This window comes from Manis pentadactyla, chromosome 2 (genome assembly GCF_030020395.1).
Source record: "Manis pentadactyla isolate mManPen7 chromosome 2, mManPen7.hap1, whole genome shotgun sequence".
NCBI classification, from domain to species: domain Eukaryota; kingdom Metazoa; phylum Chordata; class Mammalia; order Pholidota; family Manidae; genus Manis; species Manis pentadactyla.
The window spans coordinates 67152249-67174080 of record NC_080020.1 but is presented as its reverse complement, the minus strand read 5'-3'; the positions used below and the strand labels follow the sequence as shown (position 1 = coordinate 67174080).

The 21832-nt window shown below is 35.8% G+C and overlaps 1 protein-coding gene across 3 annotated transcripts in view; it reads right to left on the bottom strand.

The window, feature by feature from the left end:
• KIAA0825 (KIAA0825 ortholog) overlaps window positions 1-21832 on the bottom strand; it is a 432275-nt gene that overhangs the window by 325454 nt on the left and 84989 nt on the right. The window lies entirely within an intron of this gene.

Below are 21832 nucleotides of genomic sequence, written 5' to 3'. Positions count from 1 at the left end.
AGCACATTTCCCCTATGGATTGCACTTACTGCCACTTCATTTCCTATGTGCTCCCTCTCTCTATTGCTGTGCCTGGCACTAAGCTATTTCCAGTTCTTTGCTGACCCCTGAGGCCTGGTGCTACCACACACAGCCATTAGAGAAGGGAATTGCATGTGTCTGACACGGCCTGAAACCAATTATTTGATATTTTCTTCAGAATGATGCCTAACTCTTTTGGGAATGAGCAATCATGAAATAATTTACCTCCTGATTTAATTTTTTCCTGCACAAATTAGTTGTAGACTGAGCTGGCTGTACACAGATACCTGTACATAGCTCTGTCTTATCAAGATGATACTTGAAATAAAGCAGGGGGGTCCCGAATTGAATACGTTGGGGAATCCTGCTTTAAGAGGCATTGACAAGTTTATCAGATATACTGATCACATGTACTCTTTGTTGACTGAAAATGACAGAACCTTAAAGAACTCTCAGAATACCAGAGAAAACCACAAGGATGCAAACCGTATTAGGTATTTAATGTTTTTAAACATCTGTGTGATTTCTGGTCTCCTTTTTATGTCCCAGAAAACTTAGCACATGACTGAAATTAAATGAAAAATAAAAACCAAACTCAACGTTGGTTCATGACTGAGTAAACTTCATCAAATTTATTATTTAGTAATTCTGTTTTTAGATAAAGTCATATAGGTCAAGAAAGTAATTTTTCTAACTCAAATCTCTATAAGTGCCTTTCAACAAAATTCAAGACTTGTGCTTTGCACTTTGTTGTCTGTATGTCACAGAAATGAGGCAAAACATGAGATCACTTATCAAAAAACATAGAAAGCTTGAATGTTTAATCCAAATAATAAAATATGAAGGTCAATTGCTCAAATTTAATACAGACAAGACTCTTTAGAGGAATTCACTGAACATAAAGCTCCAGCCAAATCTGCACAGTACTATCTGACCTACAAAGTTGAGCAAGGATTTTTCTTACTTTTGCAGACTGATTCCACATTAGATCTTAGCTATGAAATTTTAGAGGCTATGATTGCTGAATCTTCCTAATTCTCTTCAGGGTTCAGGCTCTACTACTTAGACCCATGTACCAGTAATTGTGAACTTTATAGCTATAGCAACCACAACTAAAAAAAATTATAAGAAAAATGTCCGTTAAAGGTACACCCTTTTCAAACAGCTGAAGGAATAGTGTTTTGTTGTGCTACAAAAACACATTAACAAGGATGATTATAAGTGATTTCAGTACAGCTTGGAAAAAAGATATAGGAAGGTACTATAAAAAACAATTTCACAATGTAACTTTCTCTGGCAATGATCATTGTAAAATTTGGAGGCAATTTCTCAAATCAGGATAAATTATTTTGCAAATCCAAATGTCTACTCCAATAATTACCACAATAATTAGCAATGTGTGCCTTTTGCTAATGGAAATGTTAATACTGAATTTTAAACTTAAAGAAATTTCTACCTGAGAGACCAAATACTAGTTTTCCTAAAATCAGCTCAGTATGCTCATGCTACAGAAATCTAAAATATCAAAGTCTAAATGAACAAATCAGTCTTTTATATTTCACTGGCATCATAATTTCAAAGGTCTCATTAGATTCTCATCTGTCACTAGCACTTACCTGCTAACTTGGTACTTCATATTGTTACATTTGGAAAAGATTAAAACAGTAATAGGGTAAACTACACTTTTCTAAATAATAGACAAGAGTTTTTTTTCTTTTCCTTCAATGTTAAAAAGAAGTTAGAACAAGCATTGATAGGTTTTGCTTTTGATTGAGGCAATATGTGGTAATATATGGTACTCATTTTAAATAATTTCATTTCTTTACATGTGCCATTTTAGATGTCCATTTAGATAGTCCAATCATCAAAGTTCATATGAATGTTTTGTTGGTAAGACTAGAAGCAATTAAAAAATATATGTATAGCAAAGGAAAAGAAATTAAAATTTAAGAACGACAGAGGAAAAAGTTTCTCACAGGAAATTAACTATGACTTTTAAAAAATATTTCACCCAACATGGCGGTGTGAGTAGGACAGTGGGAATCTGCTCCCAAAAACATATATACTTTTGAAAATACAACAAACACAACTAGCCCTAAAAGAGAGACCAGAAGACGCAGGACAGTGGCCAGACTGCAGCTACACCAGCGAGAACCCAGCGACTGGTGAAAGGGGTAAGATACAAGCCCCGGCCTGCGGGACCCGAGCGCCCCTCCCACCAGCTCCCGGCGGGAGAAGAGCAGGCAGAGCGGGAGGGAGACGGAGCCCAGGACTGCCGAACACCCAGCCCCAGCCATCCGGGCCAGAGCACAGACACAGTACGTGCCCAGGGGGCCCTGGATACTGGGGGAACAGGGAGTAAGACCTCTGAGCGGGTGCCGAAGCTGATGCCCCTGTGACAAAGAAAAGCGGGGGCGTTTTGAAAGTCTTAAAGGGACAGGGACTTAACAGCTTGACGGAACCAACACAGGTCACAGTACAGCAGCTGGAAATTACAGGGAAAACCGGGTGCACTAACCCCCTGGGCAACAGCTCTGAGACCCCTCACGGAGGCAAACAGTCAAGCAGCCCCCCCACCATTACCCCACCGGGCGCTGCGAAAGCAGAGAAGCAGCCTGAGACAAATTCCACCCACAGAAAGGGAAATTTCTCCCTTCCGGCCAGGCAAGACACAAAGACCCACTCTACACGCAATTACCCAACACAAGCCACTAGGGGTCGCAGTTGTCCCAGTAAAGAAAGGCCAGTAGCAAGTGAAAATTTTGGCCCTCCCAGCTGACAGTCAACAGCACCTGTCAACATGAAAAGGCAAAAAAATATGATCCAGACAAGACTAACCCAGACAGCTTCAGCATCTGCTACATCTTCCCCTGAGAAGGAATCTGGGGAGATAGATTTAGCCAGTCTTCCTGAAAAAGAATTCAAAACAAAAGTTATAACCATGCTGATGGACTTGCAGAGAAATATACAAGAACTAAGGAAGGAGAATTCAGAAATAAAACAAGCTCTGGAAGGACTTCAAAACAGAATGGATGAGATGCAAGAGACCATTAATGGACTAGAAAACAGAGAACAGGAACGCAGAGAAGCTGATGCAGAGAGAGATAAAAGGATCTCCAGGAATGAAAGAATTTTAAGAGAGCTGAGTGACCAATCGAAAAGGAACAATATAAGAATCATAGGTATTCCAGAAGAAGTAGAGAGAGAAAAGGGGATAGAAAATGTCTTTGAAGAAATAATTGCTGAAAATTTCCCCAAACAAGGGGAAGAAATGGCCTCTCAGACCACAGAGGTACACAGAACTCCCATGACAAGGGATCCAAGGAGGGGAACACCAAGACACATAATAATTAAAATGGCAAAGATCAAAGACAAGGACAAAGTAGTACAGGCAGCCAGAGAGAAAAAAAAGGTTACCTACAAAGGAAAACCCATCAGGCTATCATCAGACTTCTCAACAGAAACCCAACAGGCCAGAAGAGAATGGCATGATATACTTAATGCAATGAAACAGAAGGGCCTCGAACCAAGACTACTGTATCCAGCACGAATATCATTTAAATATGAAGGAGGGATTAAACAATTCCCAGACAAGCAAAAGTTGAGGGAATTTGCCTCCCACAAACCACCTCTACAGGGCATCCTACAGGGACTGCTCTAGATGGGAGGACTCCAAAAAAGAGCACACAACAAAACACCCAACATATGAAGAAGGGAGGAGGAGGAATAAGAAGGGAGAGAAATAAAGAATCATCAGACTGTGTTTATAATAGCTCAACAAGCGAGTTAAGTTAGACAGTAAGATAGTAAAGAAGCTAACCCTAAACATTTGGTAACCACAAACTTAAAGCCTGCAATGGCAATAAATTCATACCTTTCAATAATCACCCTAAATGTAAATGGACTGAATGCACCAATCAAAAGACACAGAGTAATAGAATGGATAAAAAAGCAAGATCCATCCATATGCTGCTTACAAGAGACTCACCTCAAACCCAAAGACGTGCACAAACTTAAAGTCAAGGGATGGAAAAAGATATTTCAAGCAAACAACAGAGAGAAGAAAGCAGGTGTTGCAATTCTGGTATCAGACAAAACAGACTTCAAAATAAAGAAAGTAACAAAAGACAAAGAAGGACATTACATAATGATAAAGGGCTCAGTCCATCAAGAGGATATAACCATTCTAAATATATATGCACCCAATACAGGAGCACCAACATACCTGAAACAAATATTAATAGAACTAAAGGAGGAAATAGAATGCAATGCATTCATTCTAGGAGACTTGAACACACCACTCACTCCAAAGGACAGATCCACCAGACAGAAAATAAGTAAGGACACAGAGGCACTGAACAACACATTAGAACAGATGGACCTAATAGACATCTACAGAACTCTACATCCAAAAGCAACAGGATACACATTCTTCTCAAGTGCACATGGAACATTCTCCAGAATAGACCACATACTAGGACACAAAAAGAGCCTCAGTAAATTCCAAAAGATTGAAACCCTACCAACCAACTTTTCAGACCACAAAGGCATTAAACTAGAAATAAACTGTTCAAAGAAAGCAAAAAGGCTCACAAACACATGGAGGCTAAACAACACGCTCCTAAATAATCAATGGATCAATGACCAAATCAAAATGAAGATCCAGCAATATATGGAAACAAATGACAACAACAACACTAAGCCCCAACTTCTGTGGGACACAGCAAAAGCAGTCTTAAGAGGAAAGTATATAGCAATCCAAGCATATTTAAAAAAGGAAGAGCAATCCCAAATGAAAGGTCTAATGTCACAACTATCGAAATTGGAAAAAGAAGAACAAATGAGGCCTAAGGTCAGCAGAAGGAGGGACATAATAAAGATCAGAGAAGAAATAAATAAAATTGAGAAGAATAAAACAATAGCAAAAATCAATGAAACCAAGAGCTGGTTCTTCGAGAAAATAAACAAAATAGATAAGCCTCTAGCCAGACTTATTAAGAGGAAAAGAGAGTCAACACAAATCAACAGTATCAGAAATGAGAAAGGAAAAACCATGACGGACCCCGCAGAAATACAAAGAATTATTAGAGACTACTATGAAAACCTATATGCTAACAAGCTGGGAAACCTAGGAGAAATGGACAACTTCCTAGAAAAATACAACCTTCCAAGACTGACCCAAAAAGAAACAGAAAATCTAAACAGACCAATTACCAGCAACGAAATTGAAGCGGTAATCAAAAAACTACCAAAGAACAAAACCCCCGGGCCAGATGGATTTACCTCGGAATTTTATCAGACATACAGGGAAGACATAATACCCATTCTCCTTAAAGTTTTCCAAGAAATAGAAGAGGAGGGGATACTCCCAAACTCATTCTATGAAGCTAACATCACCCTAATACCAAAACCAGGCAAAGACCCCACCAAAAAAGAAAACTACAGACCAATATCCCTGATGAACGTAGACGCAAAAATACTCAACAAAATTTTAGCAAACCGAATTCAAAAATACATCAAAACCATCGTACACCATGACCAAGTGGGATTCATCCCAGGGATGCAAGGATGGCACAACATTCGAAAGTCCATCAATATCATCCACCACATCAACAAAAAGAAAGACAAAAACCACATGATCATCTCCATAGATGCTGAAAAAGCATTTGACAAAGTTCAACATCCATTCATGATAAAAACTCTCAGCAAAATGGGAATAGAGGGCAAGTACCTCAACATAATAAAGGCCATCTATGAGAAACCCACAGCCAACATTATATTGAACAGCGAGAAGCTGAAAGCATTTCCGCTGAGATCGGGAACTAGACAGGGATGCCCACTCTCCCCACTGTTATTTAACATAGTACTGGAGGTCCTAGCCACGGCAATCAGACAAAACAAAAAAATACAAGGAATCCAGATTGGCAAAGAAGAAGTCAAACTGTCACTATTTGCAGATGACATGATACTGTACATAAAAAACCCTAAAGACTCCACCCCAGAACTACTAGAACTGATATCGGAATACAGCAAAGTTGCAGATACAAAATCAACACACAGAAATCTGTGGCTTTCCTATATACCAACAATGAACCAACAGAAAGAGAAATCAGGAAAACAACTCCATTCACAATTGCATCAAAAAAACTAAAATACCTAGGAATAAACCTAACCAAAGAAGTGAAAGACTTATATTCTGAAAACTACAAGTCACTCTTAAAAGAAATTAAAGGGGACACTAACAGATGGAAACGCATCCCATGCTCATGGCTAGGAAGAATTAATATCGTCAAAATGGCCATCCTGCCCAAAGCAATATACAGATTTCATGCAATCCCTATGAAACTACCAGCAACATTCTTCAATGAACTGGAACAAATAATTCAAAAATTCATATGGAACCACCAAAGACCCCGAATAGCCAAAGCAATCCTGAGAAAGAAGAATAAAGTAGGGGGGATCTCACTCCCCAACTTCAAGCTCTACTATAAAGCCATAGTAATCAAGACAATTTATTACTGGCAGAAGAACAGAGCCACAGACCAATGGAACAGACTAGACAATCCAGACATTAACCCAGACATATATGGTCAATTAATACTTGATAAAGGAGCCATGGACATACAATGGCGAAATGACAGTCTCTTCAACAGATGGTGCTGGCAAAACTGGACAGCTACATGTAGGAGAATGAAACTGGACCATTGTCTAACCCCATATACAAAAGTAAACTCAAAATGGATCAAAGATCTGAATGTAAGTCACGAAACCATTAAACTCTTGGAAGAAAGCATAGGCACAAACCTCTTAGACATAAACATGAGTGACCTCTTCTTGAACATATCTCCCCGGGCAAGGAAAATAACAGCAAAAATGAACAAGTGGGACTATATTAAGCTGAAAAGCTTCTGTACAGCAAAAGACACCATCAATAGAACAAAAAGGAACCTTACAGTATGGGAGAATATCTTTGAAAATGACACATCCGATAAAGGCTTGACGGCCAGAATATATAAAGAGCTCACACGCCTCAACAAACAGAAAACAAATAACCCAATTAAAAAATGGGCAAAGGAACTGAACAGACGGTTCTCCAAAAAAGAAATACGGATGGCCAACAGACACATGAAAAGATGCTCCACATCGCTAATTATCAGAGAAATGTAAATTAAAACTACAATGAGGTATCACCTCACACCAGCAAGGATGGCTGCCATCCAAAAGACAAACAACAACAAATGTTGGCGAGGCTGTGGAGAAAGGGGAACCCTCCTACACTGCTGGTGGGAATGTAAACTTGTTCAACCTTTGTGGAAAGCAGTATGGAGGTACATCAAAATGCTCAAAACAGACATACCATTTGATGCAGGAATTGCACTCCTAGGAATTTACCCTAAGAATGCAGCAATCAAGTATGAGAAAGACCAATGTACCCCTATGTTTATCGCAGCACTATTTACAATAGCCAAGAATTGGAAGCAACCTAAATGTCCATCGATAGATGAATGGATAAAGAAGATGTGGTACATATACACAATGGAATACTACTCAGCCATAAGAAAAGGGCAAATCCAACCATTTGCAGCAACATGGATGGAGCTGGAGGGTATTAGGCTCAGTGAAACAAGCCAAGCAGAGAAAGAGAAATACCAAATGATTTCACTCATCTGTGGAATATAAGAACAAAGGAAAAACTGAAGGAACAAAACAGCAACAGAATCACAGAACTCAAGAATGGACTAACAGGTACCAAAGGCAAAGGGACTGGGGAGGATGGGTGGGTAGGGAGAGATAAGGGGGGGTAGAAAAAGAGGGGTATTAAGATTAGCATCCATAGCGGGGTGGGAGAAAGGGGAGGGCTGTACAACACAGAGAAGACAAGTAGTGATTCTACAACATTTTGCTACGCTGATGGACAGTGGCTGTAAAGGAGTATATAGTGGGGACCTGGTATAGGGGAGAGCCTAGTAAACAAAGTATTCGTCATGTAAGTGTAGATTAATGATTAAAAAAAAAAAAAAAAAGCAGTTCCTATGTGGTGACCTCTAATGAGTTCTACACAATGATATAAAGGGCATATAAAAGTGTAGGCAAAGGGTCTGTTTGTGTTTATACAGAGGATCAAAGCCTAATTTGGCTACCCCGAAAATGAACTAAGATACGATATGAAAAAGAACTTCCAACATCAGCACTCTCAGGAAGACTCATCACAGAAGATGATCAGCAAAAAAAAAAAACTCCAACAAAGATCCACGCACTGTCACAGGTGTAGATGCACTCATCCCACAAGTTCCTGGACTTGCCATGGGAATGATGAAGGAGATATCTAAGCTGGCCTGTGCATACAGTAAAACAAAAATTGGACTGGATCTATACTGTTGGAACTCAACCAAGAATTAGGAGAAGTGCAAATTGTAGCACTCCAAAATCTTACAACCACTGACTATTTATCGTTAAAAGAACATATGGGATATGAACAGTCCCCAGCAATGGGTTGTTCTAGTTTATCTGAATTCTCTCACTGTTTAAGTTCAGTCGGACAATATCCACCATATCATAGATAAGTTTTCACAAATGCCTAAGGTGCCTAACTGGTTTTCTTGGTTTCACTGGAGATGGCTGGTAATTACAGATATGCTTTGGTTAGGTAACTATATTCCTATTATGTTAATGTGTGTGCACAATTTAATTAGTAGTTTAAAACCTATCCATGCTGAAGTTACTCTACAAGAAGATATTTCAAAGAAATAATCAATCTTCCCAGGTTTTCTTCTGCCTGCTACTTCTATAGCTTTTCTTCTTCCTACCTAATCACAACCTTTAAATAGAACTTGTGCCACATGTCGAATTTACCGAGTATCATAATTCTTCCAAGTGGTAAAGACACCTCAAGACAAATGCTGGGCATAGAAGCCACAGGGCATAAATATGCAAAGAAGTAAAAAGCTAACCTTTTCAAACAATAAGGCTTCTCTCTCACTTACCAACTTAACATTTCCCTGTATGGCCCCGGAAGATGACTGGTTAGCCAGAGACGGGTAAGATTCCTCAAGGGAGGAACAACCTAAGACAGGCACAGTCGCAGGGGGCCATCTGGTGAGAAAATGGGGAGCAGCAGAGGTGAGGCTTAGAACCTCCCCCCTCACGTTCTGAGAGAAATCTTCTGCATACATGGATGTTTATTGCCCTCGTCTAGCTCGGATTAACACATAGTCTACAGGCACACACCTGATCATCTACATTTGCTCTCTTACAACACTAAACTATGTTTTCTACCTTTATCTAGTATCTACCTACCACTTCAGCATTTTACTAAAAATAATAATAATAGAGAAATGTGGTATCCACATATAAATCAAGTTTAAAAATCAAATGAATATTCATATTTGAACTATGTATAGTTCATAATGCATGAACAAAACCGAAAGCTTCTGTGATGACTGCCCTTGCACTGTTCACCATGTAACTTATTCACTATGTAAGAATTTTATTCCATGTAAGAATTTGTTCGTTATGCATCAGAAGATTGGAGACTGACGAAAATTAGGCTTGGGGTGGATTAATGATTGTGCATTGAGTATTGTCCCCCCTATACAGAAATTTATTGTGGTTAACAACTATTTGATCAATAAATATGAGAGATGCCCTCACAAAATATATATAAACACACTTCCAATTGTAAAATAAATAAGTAACCGGGATGTAATGTATAGCATAAGGAATATAGTCAAAATATTGTAACAACTTGGTATGGTGATACCTGGTACCTAGAATTATCATGTATATAAATGTTGAATCACTGTGTTGTACACCTGAAACTAATGTAATGCAATACTGTTGTCAAATACCCTTCAATAAAAAAAAAAAAAAAAAAAAATTTCACCCAAAGCTAAGGATTATTTTCTCATTTTCATATGTGGGGGACTGAGTGGTCTAACTCTCAAAGCTATCAGCAGTTTCTCCTATATAAATCCCTGTCCAAAGAGATCAGTTCATACTCAGAAACTGCAACTTCACAAAGAATTATAATAGCTCCAGGTCTAAGATACAGATTTGCCTTGAGCTAAAAAAAAAAAAGATGGAGATGTTAAATGGCAACTACTTTGAGGGAGACTACATGTTTTCTACCAAATATTTGACTTTACACATGTGACATTGATGATCCAAGATTTTCATATTTATATATAAATAATAACAATGAAAATGCTGTAATGTACATTTTCCAAGTTGATTTTCATAATAAAGAATGTTGTGGGGCAAAATCAACAATGAAAATTCTGTCTCCTCTTTAATGCGTTTTTAAAGAAATCTTACCTATGTTTGTTTTGCTTTTTAAACTTTTATTCTTGAACACTGATGGAAAAAATATGTTGAGTACTAATAACTGAGTAATAGTCTAATAACCAGAAGTCACATATTACATTTTCTGAGAACCTGAGAAAAAACACATTGAATAAACAATATTCAACACTGCAATAGTTCACAGGAAAATGACCATGTTAAACAAGAATTTAGGAATTGTGGCCTGTGAACATAAAAGCCTGCAATTTTATGACTACAAATGTTTTAATATAAAATGACAGAACTAAGCACTCACATTTATTAGTATGTTAAATCAAGATATACAATAATAAATTAATTTTAATGGGAAAAAGGAGTCAAAAAAGTTTTAGAAAGGTTTCATAGTAACTTAGTAACTCACTTTCTACAGAATATGAATTTCTAGCTTACCTCATGCTTTTTACTTGCCGACATTCTTTGGTATATAGAATAGTTGCAAAGTAAATTTGTTCATTTTTAGAATAACTTTATTCTAAACTTCTTGTCAATGATCTTTTGAAATTATTTTCATTCTGCTCATGTTATATTTTTAACTAGACAATTTCTTTCTGCACATTAAAAAATAGGGTTTTAAAATCTCAGTATTTTAATCCTTTTTTTATTTTTCAGTTTTTCAAAACATTATTGAACAGTTAATAAGGTATATAAACATCACACTGACCTATGACCCCTCATGAGAAACCAGTGAATCATTTTTATCTATCATCTTCAGTATTTTGAAGTCATAATTAGAGGAAGTAGCAAGTGAAATATTCTTTCTACCCTCAGGAAGAACACACAGGTGTTGTAAGAAGGGAGGAAGTCAGTAACTAAGCATTTGCTAATGCTACATGTGCTATTACTAAAATTAAATTGCATTCACTTTCTCACAGAATATATTTTCCATCTTTGTTACCTTTGTATTGGAACAAATATACAGAGGCCTCAGAACATTTAATGGTGAGATATTGGGTCAGAAAAAGAGTATATGGAGCAGAGAACATGCTTTAGGTAATTAAAAGAATGTGCACAAATGCATGATACTACATATCTACCCAGCACATAACATACAGACTTCTCTCATACACATACACATTCAGCCATTTTTCTCATAGGTTTTGATCAAATAAATAATTTTCACAAGTGACACAACCTCTTAGTAGGAAGAACTTGAAAACACCATTAATTCCTTAGGGAAGAAAACATTCTAGAGTCAGACTTTTATTTTCTTATGAGACACTGAGGTACAGTCAGAAGGTACTTCTTATGTCTCAAATTTGATTTGTGAACCAGCTAAAATGAATTCATTTTTTCACCCATAAAATAAGCACTGAAATTACTGCACTGCCTAATTTCAGTGTGGTGATGTAGCAAAGATAAGAAAAATAAGTAATAAATAAATAATCTGGAAACATCTTGCAAAAAATATTAACTAATGGGATTATTGTTAATCCTAAAATAGTCTCTCAAACCTGGAAGTAATTACTACAACTATTTCAGTATCGTAGTTATTTTTAGCTTAACTTTGGCAAAAAGTTTAAATGTAAACAGCTTATCTGCATTTCTAGAATTAAAATGAGAATCTCCATCTGGATTTTTTTTTTAGTATTACGTAAAAAATTAATGTTATTTTCTTTTCCATGTGTTAACATGTAAAGTCTTGGATTTTTTTTCTTTCCAAATCTTTCCCAAACAGAAAATCTAGCTTTGCACTCTTTTACTATCATAGTTCCTTCCAAAATTCAAGTTTGCTTAACTTTATCTGTAGAAAAATAAATACATGTGTTATGATTCCAGAAAGGCAAACACAAAAATCAGGATTGTGGCTAAAATGCGAATTACTTTTCAAATTATAAAAGGACTCCTTATCTTCCAAATGAATTCTTTTAGCAAGTCATTGTAGCTAAGAGAATAGGCTTGGTCATAAATCAGAAATGGATATGAAGTCCAGTGAGGTACATCCTAGAATGGGACTTGAGGCTACTTTACTTATCCAACCTCTTTCTCAATCTATAAAACAGGGATAATGCCTACCTTTTCAGAGGCATTGTAAGAGTCAAATGCCTAAAAATACCAGTGCATAAAGTTCTTAGCATGATGCATGGGTACTTAAAAGCACCTAAGAAACAGTATTGCACAATTGATTTTATATATTTGTAAAAAGATAATAAGGAAAAATGAAGATGATCAATGAGAAAATGTTAATCAAAATTAATGTCAAATTCATGTTCTGAGTACATTCCTTGCAAAGTATATACTTCAGTTAAGTATTTCCTGCTAAAAAAATCCTAAGCAATGTGTGCCTTATGAAAACTCAAGAATCAGAATGACTGGGAACAGCTTTTAACACAGATAACACTATCTTAAATGGGAATTTGTCCTATTATACCTATATAAAGGATGAAATAAAAATGAATAGTCCTAATTTTTATCCTCACCCTGAAAAATCAACTGTGCACTTCTACTATTGAGAGATTGACAGTATAGAAAGGAGGAAGAATGAATGGAGGAAGAATGCCCTCTTGTCCTAGAAAAAGAGTAGGCTAGGCCCCTTCATACTCTAGAAGTCCTGTGAAGGCACTGAACATGCCACGTGGAAAGTCATAAAGACTGATTATGCCAGGACCCAAATAATCGCTTTTTACTTTCTAAAATTTACTAATATTATTTGCAAAAATTTAAATACATATTTCTTCCATTATATATGGCTCCTGAAATTCTTACCCAAAGACTCTTAAAACAAGATCACTTCCATGCTTTATAGACCTAATTCTGATGCTTTTATTTTGTGCTTATACAGGCATTTGTATGGATACCAAGATGTTTTTTTTGAGAAAAAGTACTGTCCACATCTACTGTCTATAATCTTGCAGAAACGAGCTGGTTCTTTCCCGGGGAAAAAACACAAGTTTTTTTATCTACCTTTGAAATTAGATCCCTGTCTTGCCTGTTTTACATACATGCCAGAGAAAAGGTATATGCATTCCTTTCCAATCAACAGTAAAGAATCATAATTGCATTTCCAGTTTTGGCCTGTGATCTTGATTTTCAATTATCTGATTAAAAGTGCTCCCACAAAAATAAATAAATAAATAAATAGAAATTGAAACTAAAAATAAAACAAAACACTTGGTTGTAGGATCAAAGGGGAAATCTAAAAAAGAATTCCTAGTAACAATTTCAGATATTCACTGGAAGAAGACACTCCACCTCCTTTTTTTTGCTTAATCACCTGCTCCTTCCCTTCTTCACCTTCCCCTCCTTAAAAAAAATGCAACCACAGGGAGTGGGCAGTTTTCATATTGTTATTTTCAAGTGTCACTTGGGGAAGGAAATCTCACATAAGATCTAAAGGAGATTTTTGTGTCTGTTACTGTGGCATACAAAGCCACATGCTTAGCCAGTGAACACATCTGTACTGTCAGCAGAGAAAATAAAGTGGCAGTTACCAATGACAAACTGTAGGCATAACATCTGGTTGTACAATGATTTCCACGTCACAGAGGCAGAAAAAGTTTTGGCTAAAACATAAGATATTCTCTAATATAACCCTTTCATTTTATCAATTAGAACAAATTGAAGAGGTTAAATGAGTTACCTAAGGTCACAAAAAAAGGGGGTGGGAGATTCAGGACTAGCACTTCTGACTCCCAGTAAGTGTGCCTTTCTCCTTCAGAAAGCAAAGTAATTGTACACAAGGAATGCACCAGGACTTCATTTAAAAATAGTAATTATGATGAAGCAGTGGGGGAAACAAGCTGATCAACAGCATTAGGTAGTGTTTTCAAAAACAGCACAGCAACAGACCCTTAAACCACATTATTATTTTAAAGCCATTCGTGATAACTGAATAAAAATACCACTTTCTCTTACAATTTACTCCCCCACTACTGTTTTGTATTGTGTGAAATTCCAAGCTTCTGTCAGTGTAGGGTTAGACAGCAGTAAGCACAATGGTCAGGAGAGAGTCGATGCAGATCGTCACCCGTGTCTCAGGAGCACAGCAGCAGGAGGAGAGGCAGTGTCCTTCTGGAGGCTGGTCTCTCCTGTAAAAACACTCTTACAGATCTTCTCTTTGTGTGCATTTTACATGCTGGCCTCAATATACCTCTTCACATTTCCTTGAGATCATTGCCTAGCTAGTCAGAGCTCCTTGAAGAATAGGAGAGAAATTAGGGTGGCTGGAAGACTAGCCTACTTTTCAGTTGTGATCTGGGCCTTCCTATGCAAGAAATCTACCTAGTTTGGTTTGAAGGCTGTCTTTACTCTGAAGGATCTTTTCATCTGCTGAGGGAGTCGTTTTCTCCCACTTCCAACCATCTTTAACAAAATAGCAAGGTCCTGCGAAAGGGAAGGGGCTGTAGAGGCCATTCACTTTCAACCAACTCCCTGCAGATCTTTAGAAACTCTCCAAATATTCAAAGGCATGTGTCATATTCTCTTAAGTCTTTCCCTTCCAAGCTAACAATGACCTCAAGAAAAATTCAGAACAAGACACACAGGGGACCATGAAATTTATCTACATTTGAAATCTCCTAATTGCATTGTTCCTTATTAAAATACAGAGGACTTATTTAACTGAAATTACTACACATAAGCAATCCCCTCTTTTTCAAGCATTGAGAAAAGTAGCAATAACTTTCCTTAAATTCATAGAAAATACTATTTGAAAAGTAAAAGAAATTTGATCACTTAACCCTCCAAATATAGATGTAATAGATGTTACAAAATGACAGTGTTCTCCTGAAATGTAGATGACACCTGTGTATGTGTAAATATGAATCTGACTTTACAAATAATGACAAATCCGGTTATGATCAAAATGCTAAATGCAAATGTCTAGCCTTTTGAAAATTGTTTATTTTGGCTTTAAAGCCTTATAAAATAAATGAAAAAAACAAATATTGTAGCATAAGCCTTTATAATACAATTGATAATTTCCCCAAAAAACTATTAGAGAAACTATAAGAATACAGGTGAACAAAATCAGAGTTGGTGAGAAAGTCTTGGTTCTTAAGTCATTCTTGAAACTTTCTAATAGAGTATCTGTAAAAATAGTACTGTTCCTTTGTAGGATAATCACCAAATAACAAAGATTCTATAATGTTTATATTATTTCATCATTTTCTTCAGAGAACAAGACATAAAGCTATACACTTCGAAATGTATTATTAAAACAGCACATGCTCTCAAAAATAAAACACTTAACATCATATGAATATATAGGAGAAAAATGGTTATCATACAATGCCAAGATGCAGAATTTAAGTCAAGGGATAAGCTTATATAAAATATAATTAAGCGTCCGTCTGGTACTTTATCACAGGAAAGTGGTTAGAGAGATTGTCACAATATTTTAAATAAATGTACAGGAGAGTCTGCATGGCTGCTGGTGAAACTGCTTTAGAAACTCTCCAAATATTCAAAGGCATGTGTCATATTCTCTTAAGTCTTTCCCTTCCAAGCTAACAATGACCTCAAGAAAAATTCAGAACAAGACACACAGGGGACCATGAAATTTATCTACATTTGAAATCTCCTAATTGCATTGTTCCTTATTAAAATACAGAGGACTTATTTAACTGAAATTACTACACATAAGCAATCCCCTCTTTTTCAAGCATTGAGAAAAGTAGCAATAACTTTCCTTAAATTCATAGAAAATACTATTTGAAAAGTAAAAGAAATCTGAGGTGTCCAAGTGAACACTACCACCAGCAAGGCGAGTTCAGTCATTTTCGGAGTTAATAAGCACAAGCAAATCATGAGTCAGTTATGAATCAATGTTAATAAAAAAAGAAAAAAGAAAAAACACTAAGATTAGAACACAGAAATGTTAAAATCAAAAAAAAGAAAATGTGAAAGTATTTTGTAAATTATTTTTTACACTAATTATCACAGTGACTTGCACAGGCTTTTCCATTGAGGTTGGTATCACATCAAGATAATATATCAATCAAACACCAGTTGTTAAAGATGCTGTCATTTCCCCGTTGACACAGAAAATCCTTTATACGGGTTATTAGCTGTGTGGCCCTGGAAAATATTTACTTTTATGAGTCAGATTGCTCATATTTAAAAAATGAATACAATGAAACATTGTACATAAGACTAACCTCACATATGTAAAATCTTACATATAATAATATATAGTAAGTTATTTTTGATCTTCAAGTAATATTATTTTCTCTCTATATATAGACATACATACATTATAAATACAGATATAAACATATGTATGTTTATATGTATGTGCAGATAAGACAATTAATGTATTATTCAGGGAAGAATAACTGATCCTCAAACCAGCTAGAAAAATCAGAGGCAATTAAAGATTCAGTAGTTCCAAATTGCATTATATCAATAATGTGGTAGGCATATGTATAAGCAGATAGCACATTAGTTCATAAAGACATGCATACAAACTCTTCCAAAAACAGAAGGGGAAGGAACACTCCCAAACTCATCTAATGAGGCCAAGTATTACCCAGATACCAAAGCCAAATATGGACACAATAAGAAAAGAAAACTACAGGCTAATATCCCTGATGAATACGGAAGCAAAAATTCTAAACAAAATATTAGTAAAGCAAGACCTATACCCTGAAAACTACAAGACAGCCTTAAGAGAAATTAAAGAGGACACTAATAAATGGAAACACATCCCATGCTCTTGGGTAGGAAGAATTAATTGTCAAAACTGCCATCCTGCCTAAAGCAAATACAGATTCAATGCAATCCCTACCAAAATACCAATAGCATTCTTCAATGAACTGGAAGAAATAGTTCTAAAATTCATATGGAACCACAAAAGACCCCGAATAACCAAAGCAATCCTGGGAAGGAAGAATAAAGCAGGGGGGATCTCACTTCACAACTTCAAGCTCTACTACAAAGCCATTGTAATCAAGACAATTTGATACTGGCACAAGAACAGACCCATAAACCAGTGGAACAGAGAGTCCAGATATTAACCCAAGCATATATGGTTAATTAATACATGATAAAGGAGCCATGGATATACAACGGGGAAATGACAGCATCTTTAACAACTGGTGTTGGCAAAATGGACAGCTACATGTAAGAGAATGAAACTGGATTACTGTCTAACTCCATACACAAAAGTAAACTCAAAATGGATCAAAGACTTGAATGTAAGTCATGAAACCATAAAACTCTTAGAAGAAACCATAGGCAAAACTCTCTTGAATATAAACATGAACAAATTCTTCATGAACATATCTTCATGGGCAAGGGAAACAAAAGCAAAAATGAACAAGTAGGACTACATCAAACTAAAAACCTTCTGTACAGCAAAGGACACCATCAGAACAAAAAGGCATCCTACAGTATGGGAGAATATATTCATAAATGACATATCTGATAAGGGGCTGACATCCAAAATATACAAAGAGCTCATGTACCTCAACAAACAAAAAGCAAATAAGCTAATTAAAAAATCGGCAGATGATCTGAACAGACACTTCTCCAAAGAAGAAATTCAGATGGCCAACAGGCACACGAAAAGATGCTCCACATCACTAATCATCAGAGAAATGCAAATTAAAACCACAATGAGATATCACCTCACACCAGTTAGGATGGCCACCATCCAAAAGACAAACAACAACAAATATTGGTGAGGATGTAGAGAAAAGGGAACCCTCCTACACTGCTGGTGGGAATGTTAATTAGCTCAACCATTGTGGAAAGCAGTATGGAGGTTCCTCAAAAAACTAAAAATAGAAATACCATTTGACCCAGGGTTTCCACTCCTAGGAATTTACCCTAAGAATGTAGGAGTCCAGTTTCAAAAAGACATATGCACCCCTATGTTTATCGCAGCACTATTTACAATAGCCAAGAAATGGAAGCAACCTAAGTTCCATCAGCAGATGAATAGATAAAGAAGATGTGGTACATATAAACACAATGGAATATTATTCAGCTATAAGAAGAAAACAAATCCTACCATTTGCAACAACATGGATGGAGCTAGAGGGTATTATGCTCAGTGAAATACGCCAAGCAGAGAAAGACAAGTATCACATGATTTCACTCATCTGTGGAGTACAAGAACAAAGAAAAAACTGAAGGAACAAAACAGCACAGACTCACAGAACCCAAGAATGGACTAACAGTTACCAAAGGGAAAGGGACTGGGGAGGATGGATGAGAAGGGAGAGATAAGTGGAATAAGGGACATTACGATTAGCACACATAACGTAGAGTGGGGCACGGGGAAGGCAGTATAGCACAGAGAAGACAAGTAGTGACTCTATCGCATCTTACTACGCTGATGGACAGTGACTGTAATGGGGTATGTGGTGGGGACTTGATAATGGGGGGAATCTAGTAACCACAATGTTGCTCATGTAATTGTATATTAATGATAACAAAATAAAAAAAATTTTTTTAAATAAGGAAAAATATTACAGACTTATGTCAGACAGTAAATAATAAAACTAATCTGTAATTTTGGGGGTTTTATAATGTTTGTGGAGTTTGTCAGCTTTTTACAATTTGTAATTTGTTAGGATTCCTTTTTTCATACTGAATAAACATTCACTTCTGTACCTTAAAAAAAAATATTAGTAAACCAAGTTCAACAGCATTTTAAAAGGATCATACACCATGAACCAGCAGTATTTATCTCTGGGAGGCAAGGATAGTTCAACATATGCAGATCAATCAATGTGATACACCACTTTAATAGAATGAAAGATAAAAATCACATGATCATCTCCATAGATGTAGAAAAAGTATTTAACAAAATTCAACTTCCTTTCATGATAAAAACTCTCAACAAATTTGATATAGAGGGAACATACTTCAACATAAAGGCTATTATGACAAGCCTATAGGTAATATCATACTCAAAGATTGACAGTTTTTCCTCTAAGATTAGGACCAAGACAGGGTGCATATTCTTACAACTTTCATTTAACATAATACTAAAAGACCTACCCAGGGCAATAAGGCAAGAAAAGAAATAAAAGGCACTGAAACCACAAAGGAAGAAGTAAAATTGCCTTTCTTTGCAGATGATATAATCTTACAGAGAATATTCTAAAGACTCCACTAAAAAATTGTTTGAACTAATCAATGAATTCAGTAAAGTTGCATGATACAAAATCAATATACAGAAATCAGTTGCATTTCTATATACTAACAATGAAATAACTAAAAAAGAAATAAATCAGTCCCATTTACAATAGCATCAAAAACTAATTTACTAGGAATAAATTTAACCAAGGAGGTAAAAGATCTGTATGTTGAAACATATAAAAATATTCTGATGAAAGAAAGTGAAATAGACACAAATAAATGGAAAGATAGTGCATGTTCATGGACTCAAAGAACTAATATTGTTAAAATCCCTACTACTCAAAGCCATCCATGGAATTCAGTGCAATCCCTATCAAACTTCCATTGTGATTTTCCACAGAAATAGAGAAATAATCCTAAAATTTGTATGGAACCACAAAAGACCCCAAATATTAAAGCAATCCTGAGAAAGAAGAACAAAGCTGGAGGCATCACATACCTTTATTTCTGCTATATTGCTGGTGATCTAATGCACAGCATTGTGATTACAGTTAATAATAATGTATTACGCACTTGAAACTTCTTAAGAAAGTAACTCTTCAACGTTCTCACCACAAAAAAGTAATGGTAATTATGTGATGTCATGGAGTAATATGCTAATGTTATGGTGGTAATCATTTCAAAATACGTAAGTGTATCAAATGAACACATTGTACATCTTAAATTCATACAATGTTATATGTCAGCTCAACAGAGCTGGAAAAAAATACTTGTAGTATACATACAAGACCTGCTTAAGGTATTTCAAATAGATCCCAAAATAGGAATTATACACAGAAAACTTCCAAATTGGCATTATGTAGTCTTCAAATAAGAAGAGTGTGGGTAGTTTAGAGAAAAGTAAAACAAATACTCCAATAGAGTTAGCACACAGAAGATTCAGAGTCCTGTTTTTAAAAGCAATGAGCTATTTCCATCCTGATTTTTAGGCAGTAGAGCATAGTCATAGAATAAGAGCCCTAGAGTCAGCCAGACCTGAGTTTAAATCCTAGCTTTATTCTGTAAACTTGACTAAATAATTTAATATCTCTATGCTTTAGTTTCCTCACTGTATAACAGAGATAATAAATAGAGGTATCTCCCTTGTTGGGTGGTTAGGATTAAATGAGATAATGCACATCAATGTCTTATACTATAATGTTAGCTATTGTTACTTAAGGAATGTCTTTCTACAGGCTCAGGCAAAATATCAAAGCCATGGAAAGCATAAAGATATAAACATAAAGATAATATTATATAGAATCCATTTAAGCCAATCTACATCTCATTCAAATAAAATTGTAACTTACAATTTTATTAATATTTATGATTATTATTATTTTGCTTATCTCAAACTGTATTTCCTTTATAAATAAAATATGGCCATCGTGTCAAATATGCATGGAAAATATGACTGATGCATTGAGAGTCAGTTTAGCAGTTCTCAAACAGCTTTGGCAGCATTTACTCGTTTATTTTCTTCTTTTTACTGTCTAGCTCAGAACCTTAAACATGGCAGCTGCTAAATGCCTTGCCTGTGATAGGGTAAGTAAAGCTGAACTGAACTGATTTTCAGGCAGCCCATTTGAACAGTACTGTTTATTTATTTTACAAGTGACAAAACATTTAATTCTATACTTTGAGACAAGGTCCAAAAGAATGGTGGTTAAGAAAAGGTCTTGGAGACACACAGATCTACACATGAATCCTCACTCTGTACAACATGATCCAGGGCAAGTTAACCTTTCAAAGCTTCTTTCTTTGTTTATGAAATTGGGATAGTAAGAAACAGGATATACTTAGCATAGTGCCTAGCATACGGAAAGCATTCAACAAGTCATTTATACCAGAGTTTAGTAAAGGAGCTTGGGAAAGATCAGTGCACCTAGACTTTTGGAAAATGCTTCAAAGTTTGGTGTTAAAGCCTACACACACAGTTTTCTCTTGCGTATGAGAAAACACCTCAAGGTCAGCCCTGAAGACTCCACAGCAACTTACACATATTTTCAACCATATGGATCTTTTTCTTCTGTTATAAACTATATTTAGCACATAAAAACTTTCATACTGAAAACACTTTATGAGTAAGCAGGAATTTTTTTAGATAATATACAAATTTTTAGTGAATACATGCATGAAATTCATTTTAAAGTTATGTAACAATTAAAATGAAAATCTATTGCAATGCTCCTAAATTAACTGACTTTGTATTCTGCCATAACCTAAAGTTGGCTGATGGTATCTCTGTTCTATGATGTGATACAGCTTCCAGAGGAAAATTAATATTTTAAGAGAAAACATTAAATTACTTAAAAATTCACATGTCAGAACAATTTTGCATATTCTGGCATTTTATTAAAAGAGTTAAGTAAAAATAGTCAACTATGGAAATTTTTATGAAATG